Source organism: Pinus tabuliformis, chromosome 3_2, assembly GCF_031772625.1.
Source record: "Pinus tabuliformis cultivar Carrire ecotype Pingquan chromosome 3_2, CPIR1, whole genome shotgun sequence".
NCBI lineage: Eukaryota > Viridiplantae > Streptophyta > Pinopsida > Pinales > Pinaceae > Pinus > Pinus tabuliformis.
The window spans coordinates 138,209,469-138,218,163 of NC_142302.1; positions in this window are offsets into that span (position 1 = coordinate 138,209,469).

Below are 8,695 nucleotides of genomic sequence, written 5' to 3' on the forward strand. Positions count from 1 at the left end.
AAGCCCTGTTTTGCCCGCATGAAGAAGTAAGAGATGTTCAGGTTTTCAGTGCATTTAACCCTCAGCTACCTGCATTCAAGAACAACATGGTCAAGGACAAGAAGGTACTGTCTCGAGTAGTTGAATTCATTCAGCAGTTATGAATATTTATGAAGGAAACATTCCACCTATTCAAGAAGTACACCAAAGTACCAAAGAATGCCAAATTTATTAATTTAAAACAGTTAGAATGGGTCAGAAGAGCCATATCAAATTGTAAATGTGGTTGGTGGTCCATTAAGACAACTCCACACATAACCTAGCAGAGATATTTTGTAAACAGATTCTATATATAGCCAAAAAAACGATGTAATAGGTTGATGAATGTTAGATGAGGGTGACTTTGTTGTAAGATTCAATTTTTGGAGACTGTAACTACCGTGAGACCTGCAACGTCTGGTCTTCATTTCCAACTAATACAAGCTTCTTTCGCTATCTTTTGCTCACTTTTCACTTCTTCTATGTTCCAGGCTGTGCCTGTTTTGCATTAATTCATGTGTTGTGAATGTTTAACATTAGAGGGGCTGTCATCCCACCTTTGTGTTAGAATTTAGATGTTTCATTGAAATTGCTTGCAGGTTTCTGTTGTTTTAAATACCAGAGAGTTGTCATCCTGTCTGTGTGTTAGATAACAGAGTTACAGACCTCCTTACTGGTTACAGCTGGCCATCACAGGGTTCTGTGTATCTGCTGGTGTAGTTAGTCTTCTCCATCATCACATTTTGTTTAAATTGTGAGTAATTGGTGGTTAAAAGCCTTGTAGTCTGGGGGTGTTCACCCATGTCTAGGGTCAATCATAGTAGAAGTGGTTATCTGGCTTGAATATGCAGCATTTCTTTCATTCATCCACCATTTATCTAACACTTTGTTGAGTTTGTAATGTTCCCGAGCATCACTGATATACAACTTAGGTGAGTTTCTTGGGGTGATAACATTATTTGGTGCCGTTGCCGGGTAGAGGAGAATCGAAGTTTAACTTCCCTAGGAGAACGACACAGTTTCAAGATTTGATGATAGACAAGGTTTGAACACATTAATTGGTTGTAATAATCTATCTGGTGACTCCATTGGAGGAAGACTGTCCTTTGGCGACTCCACATTGAAGTTCTGGCTCAGTTTATGAGACACACTTGAATAAATCCTCAGAAATATTCAGCTGAACCAGTGCCTGAACCTGAGAGGACTGTTAAATCGAAGAAATCTTCACAGAAAGGGGCATCAGGATCAAGTAAGCCTAAGAAATCTAATTCATCTCTGAAACATAAAGTTGTTGCCGAAGATTCACAGTTTGAAGATTTAGAGCATAGAACTGTTAATAAGGAAAAACCTTCAGAGATTAGTTCAGCCCCTTGTGCAGTTAGTTCCCCTTTGAATCTCAGTCTAAAGAAAGTTTCCCATTCAATCCAAAACATCCCTTTATCTTTGCCATCCATTACAGTTCTCATGCTCCGAAACTATTCTTCCAACTGCTACTATTCTTCTAAGTATTCCAATCATGGAAGGACAACAAGCACCTACGAGGATAGAAAGAATTGTTGTTGCTAGATATGGACCATTGGTGTTGCTTTTGCCTTTAAATCCTATGCCTGTGGGAGAATATCAAAAATATATGCCTAAATTTACTGGTACAGAGGGAGTAATAGCAGATGAACACCTTGAAGCTTTTTATAGTTATGTTGATAATTTAGATACAAGTGAGAATGATGTGTGGATGAGAGTTTTTGTCCAGAGTCTTGATGGAGAGGCTAGGAAGTGGTTTATAGAATTGCCTCAGAGATCAATAACATATATTGAAGCATTAGATGATGCATTTTTGAAACAATGGGGAGATAAAAAGGACTTGTTGTATTATCATACTGAGTTTGGTAATCTGAAGAAGGAAAATCAAGATTCTATACCTGATTTTAATAAGAGATTCAATAGAATGTATAGCAATATACCAGCTGAGATAAAACCCACTCCTACCTCTACCAAACTCACTTATGCCAATGCTTTTGACTCTGATTTCTGCCTGTTATTGATAGAAAGAAGATGTGCTACACTAGTAGACATGCAGGATGCAGCCCTAGAACTAGAGTCTAATATAATGGCTGCAGAAAAGCTAAAAAGCCAAGCTGACAGAAGAAGACAGAGAAATCAGGCATCTACTTCTTCTGCATCATCTTTAGAGCCAAAATTAGATAAAATGACTAGGATGATTGAGTCATTGGCTGCTGGAATTTCTAAGCTAAAAGTGGAACAAAACTCAGGGAAAACAAGGCAGCAAAACACATTTGCTCCAAGAAATCAGAACCCATTTATAAGAGCAAATGAACAGTTACAAATAGTGCAAAGGGGTGAAGAATCAAAAGAAGATCAGAAAGTAAGAGCCCCTTTCCAAAATGTAGTCATGGAGGAGGAACAATTTGAAGAGGATGAGGATGAAATCCACTGCATGGAGGATAAAGGCTGTGCTGCATTTTTGACATTGGCTGAATATGAAGAATCATTGCTGCAAGAACAAAATAGTCAAAGGTGGGACAGAGGAGCTATTCTACAAACTGGTGACCAGTAGAGATACAATTTGAGGTCTAATGCAAAAAATGTCAAAGAAAATCCAGCCCAAGGAGCTGCTGTCCAAACAGAACCATAGAATATTAAGAAGAGAAGACTAGCAGCTGATCCAGTCATCCTCAAAGCTCCAGTTCAAGAGGTAAAAAGTTCTGATAAGTCATCCTATTCTTTCAGATTTGAATCAGAGGTCCAAAAATTGAAAATATCTATGCCTCTGGTTGAGTTGGCGAAGAGTGAATTATTTAGGAAGCCTATTCTTGAAGCCCTTGAGCTAGAAACCAAACAAACCTCTACTAACTCTGTTAATTTGCAAGATGACAAGCCTGCCATTGTGCTCAATCCCATGATTGAACCTGCTGATAATAATTCTCCATCTTTTTATGTCTCATTGAACATTCATGACAAAATCCTCCACAATTGCCTGGTAGACACAGGGGCCAGCCACAATCTAACGCCTAAGCTGTCATGGAAGAGTTAGGCCTTGATATCACTAGACCCTATCATGATTTATTTTCTTTAGATTCAAGGAAGGTGAAATGTCTTGGATTGATTAAAGATCTGGCCATTACCTTAACTTAGCTGCCCATGAAGAGCATGATGATGGATATTGTGGTAGCAGATGTACCTCCCAAGTTTGGTATGCTGTTGTCTAGAGGGTGGATGAAGAGACTAGGTGGGACACTGCAAAATGATCTATCTTATGCCATTGTCCCAGTTTTTGGAGGAGATAGCAGGAGATTGTACAGAGAGGCACAATTGGCATACATCATTAGTGATGAGAAGAATCCTACAAATCATCCCATTTATGCAATGGACACTGATTTTGGAGCATGCATTCTCCAAATAGAAGAATCTCAAAAGGCCGAAATGCAGATCAGGAAACCAATTGCTCTGGCCGAGAAAGTGCAAGGAAGTCAGGTTTGGGAGATGTTTTTTGTTGGAGCATGTTCCAGAGAGACTGCAGGAGCAGGGGTAGTGCTAGTATCTCCACAACAACAAAGCATTCAATTGTCTTTTAAGCTGGCTTTTCATGTGACAAACAATATAACAGAGTATGAGGCTTTGCTGTTGGGGCTTAATGCAACAAAAGACAGAGGGATCAAAAATCTGAAAGTGTTTGAAGATGTTGATCTGATAATTCAACAAGTAAATAAAACTTTTCAAGCAAAGCACCCAAGGCTGAAAGCATACAAAGATGAGGTATGGAGAATCAAAGATTCCTTTGATTATTTCTGTATTTCATATATTCCTAGAGCCCAAAATCAGCTTGCTGATTCCCTTGTTGTTTCTGCTAGTTTATTTATACCTCCCATGCCTCCCAGATTAGTTTATAAAGTTCAAATGAAGTACAGACCTTCCTTGCCTGATAATGTCCACCATTGGAAAGTTTTTAATGATGATGATGAGTTGAATAGGTTCTTGCAAGTCATTGATGAATTTTTAGAAATGAAAATTGACCAAGAAAATGATTCCTTGTTAGAAAACCCCCAGTCCCAGCTTAGAAATAAAATTGATAAAGACAACATAGTCCAGCTTCCTAGTAATCACATTCCTAAGGGCCTGATTCCTCTTGAAAGGCTGTTTGACCAGAATGATGTGCCTTACAAGGCTGCCCAGAAAGAAGACCAATCTGCGGTTTGTAAGCATGATATAGGAAGTCTAGGTTAGCCCAAATTCATAAATTTGTCCACTCATTTGACTGCTGATCAGAGTGTTGAATACTACAATTTAATGAGGCAATTTGCTGATGTGTTTGCTTGGGAGTATAGTGATCTGAAAACTTATGATAAGAATATAATTCAACATAAAATCCCTCTGGAAAAAGACACGGTTCCTTTCAAGCAGAAGTTGAGACCAATAAATCCAATGCTTCTTCCATTGATTGAAAAAGAAATTAAAAAGTTGTTGGCTGCGAAGATCATAGTACCTCTCAGATATTCAAAATGGGTGGCCAACCTAGTGGTGGTGAGGAAGAAGAGTGGAGAAATCAGACTTTGTGTAGATTTCAGAAATTTGAACAAATGCTCGAAGAAAGACAACTATCCTCTACCAAAAATGGAGCATTTGTTGCAGAGGATCTCAGGAGCTAAAGTCATGTCATTTTTAGATGGATGTTCAGGCTTCAATTGTAGAAATTTTGAATAATTTAACACATATTCACAGAGATTATCCTGATCATACAATTATAAGTGGAACATGTATAATACATAATCTCCTCTACGTTGATCATCAATTTACAGAAGCAGAAACATTCACAGGCGCACATAGAAGCATCAATCAAACTCATAAACACAGTATGTATCCCGGGGAAAGCATCTCGCTAAAAACCCCACACTATCTGTATATTATATTGATTGAATCATGTAACATTACAAAGCATAATACTTCTCACAAGTATCTCCACCTCTGTTACACATAATACAGCTCAGACCTGATCTTCAAATCTCTTCCACTGCTTGCCTGCCTCCACTGCTCAATACCTGCTCGAGAACTGATGAGAATAGCTTCCCAAACTCGTTTTTCACCTGCAAAATAGTCACTCACTCTTTGTGGACGTGAGAAAAGGCTAAAATGTGGGCCAAATACGTGAGCAAACTCATTGGCATACTCAATCCCTTGATTGTGCAAGATCTGATGCACAACTATAGTCACAACTGATAGCAATCTGATTCTCTACCACTTGTCCCTGTTGAACTGAACATGCACTGACATGCAACTGAGTTAACTGATGTATTCTTTAGTTGTATTATGAGTTAATAACTTGTGAATTAATTAATAACTAATTCACCCAACTCATCTCTAGTTTATTGATCAGTTAGACTAAATACAACCAGTTTAACAAAGCTAAACTGAACACAACTCCATCAACTGCACCTTCAGTCCACTAAACTCAACTCACTTGAGTTCTAACTGAAGTCCTGCATGCAAATATTAGTCATTCCATAGGTAACCACGTATTTCCTTGTGGGATCTGCATGTACCACATCCGTAGCTCATTCTGAAGTGCTCCAAGAGAATAAGATCAAGTTTATAGTCCAAATATTATTATGAGACAATAATATTTGACTTTTCTATTTTTGACAGCTAGTCTAAAAATAGACTTTGATCACTCACACTGTGATCATTCACATTTTGATCAAAAATAGAAGTCCATCTATTTTTCCCAACTTGACCAATCATCCATAAACAACAACCTGCAATCCATAGACATGATCCATATGTCTAAAAATAGACATAGTCTAAAAATAGACTTGCGCCAAAAATAGCCTGCGGGCCCACTTAGTGAAGGCGACTCTTTTCACTAAGCTCCATCATCTTGTTGCACTCTCAACAAGCATTTCTTGTTGCACACTTTTCAACACTCCCTCTCAACAAGAAAGGCTTCCTCTCAAACCCGATCCTGTAACTCTGGAATGTTCTCCATGCAACACATCTGGCTGGTCCACTTACTCTGTCATCAAAGTCTCTGACTGCTATTGCCTCTGTCGACTGAAACTCTGCATCTCTGTGCTCTTCAGTATCTGACTACTCTAGCCTCTGTCACTTTGATCTCTGACTGCATCCGTGCTGCTGCTGGTTCTATCTCCCAGCATTGCATCCGCACTGCACCTCCCAACTGACCTCCCTGTTGGGATAGAAACACCCTCTGATGCTGAAGCTCTACCTGCTGTTGACAAGTGCTCCCTCTCTGACATCTGCGCTACTGCAACATCTCCATGCATCTCGCACCATTGCACACCTCTCTGTGCCACCTAGCACTGTGCAAAACACTTGTGCCTCTCGCATTGCTACAGCCTGCTAGCTATGCGCTGTCCTGGGATTCCCTGCACTGTCGCTCTCTCTGCCGCTCCATCCGCATCTGTCTCTACCCAATCAGTCAGTTCCTGCTACTACACATCGGGGCTCCCGTAGCAAGGTCTCATCCAAGAGGTTGGGTACCTCAAGGATCTTGCCCCTCCTCCTTGGGACAATCAATCCACATCACCCCACCTCCTACCTGGAGGTATGGCTGCATGCGATCCTTCAGCCCATCTGGCTCGAAGTTTCCCCCTACTGGAGGTCTCTGGATGAGTAGATGTATCTACTCTATCTCCTCTCAGCTTCCCCTGTTGTGGCTCCTCCACAACCTCCTGAAGCTGCTGCACCAATCGTGGCTCCTCCACAATCGTCTGAGACTTCTTCTGGCTCTGCATGTTGAGAGGTAATATACGCTCCCTCTCAACCACCAAGTCTCCATCAGTTGCCTCGCTGCTCAAGGCTTTGCATGCATCTTGAACCTCAAGAGCATACAGGTTCCTGACCTGTGAACCAATCTCATGACAATGAAAGCATCACACCTTCGACTTGTCAACTTTCTTCCCATCACTGGAAGAACAAGATTCGAAAAGAGAAACCTTCTCCTTCCCCTTCTTCGCCTTACTCGCTAAGGCACAGTTCTCCTCATCCTGCATGGATGAAGAACCGTCTCTGGTGCTCCGTCTAATCTCCTCCTGCATCAAATCCGACCATAGTCGTTCCCAATTTGGCAGTTTCTCCCTTCCATTCACGAGTCCTGGTAGCTATGCCAACTCTTAGGAAGGTCAAGGAGTCCTAGACTCACCATCCTCATCCGACAGTCACCCCCACACTTCCCAGCTCATCTCGGCATTGGGTGAACTTCATGAGATACTAGGGCATACTATCTCCATTCTCGCACTGAATGTTTCTAAGTTTTATCTCTTACTTTGGAATTAAATTCGAATTCCACCAGCTCAAAACTCAACCGCTTCCGATCTAGAATTCGTGAGAACAAAGTATTTCTTGTACAGAGATTGACTGTATGGGCATTCACCGGATATCTCACCTTCCAAAAGAAGGATGAATCCAGAGGCTACCTGGCCCGATTACAGACTCTGCCTGAAGAAATAAAATGTAAACACTTCCTGAATAATAGACCCGATGATCAATCCTCGCTTGATGTCCTGTAAAAATCTCTTCTACAAATCAAGCAGCTCTGATACCATGTAGAAATTTTGAATAATTTAACACATATTCACAGAGATTATCCTGATCATACAATTATAAGCGGAACATGTATAATACATAATCTCCTCTACGTTGATCATCAATTTACAGAACCAGAAACATTCACAGGCGCACATAGAAGCATCAATCAAACTCATAAACACAGTATGTATCCCGGGGAAAGCATCTCGCTAAAAACCCCACACTATCTGTATATTATATTGATTGAATCATATAACATTACAAAGCATAATACTTCTCACAAGTATCTCCACCTCTGTTACACATAATACAGCTCAGACCTGATCTTCAAATCTCTTCCACTGCTTGCCTGCCTCCACTGCTCAATACCTGCTCGAGAACTGATGAGAATAGCTTCCCAAACTCGTTTTTCACCTGCAAAATAGTCACTCACTCTTTGTGGACGTGAGAAAAGGCTAAAATGTGGGCCAAATACGTGAGCAAACTCATTGGCATACTCAATCCCTTGATTGTGCAAGATCTGATGCATAACTATAGTCACAACTGATAGCAATCCGATTCTCTACCACTTGTCCCTGTTGAACTGAACATGCACTGACATGCAACTGAGTTAACTGATGTATTCTTTAGTTGTATTATGAGTTAATAACTTGTGAATTAATTAATAACTAATTCACCCAACTCATCTCTAGTCTATTGATCAGTTAGACTAAATACAACCAGTTTAACAAAGCTAAACTGAACACAACTCCATCAACTGCACCTCCAGTCCACTAAACTCAACTCACTTGAGTTCTAACTGAAGTCCTGCATGCAAATATTAGTCATCCCATAGGTAACCACGTATTTCCTTGTGGGATCTGCATGTACCACATCCGTAGCTCATTCTGAAGTGCTCCAAGAGAATAAGATCAAGTTTATAGTCCAAATATTATTATGAGACAATAATATTTGACTTTTCTATTTTTGACAGCCAGTCTAAAAATAGACTTTGATCACTCACACTGTGATCATTCACATTTTGATCAAAAATAGAAGTCCATCTATTTTTCCCAACTTGACCAATCATCCATAAACAGCAACCTGCAATCCATAGACATGATCCATATGTCTAAAA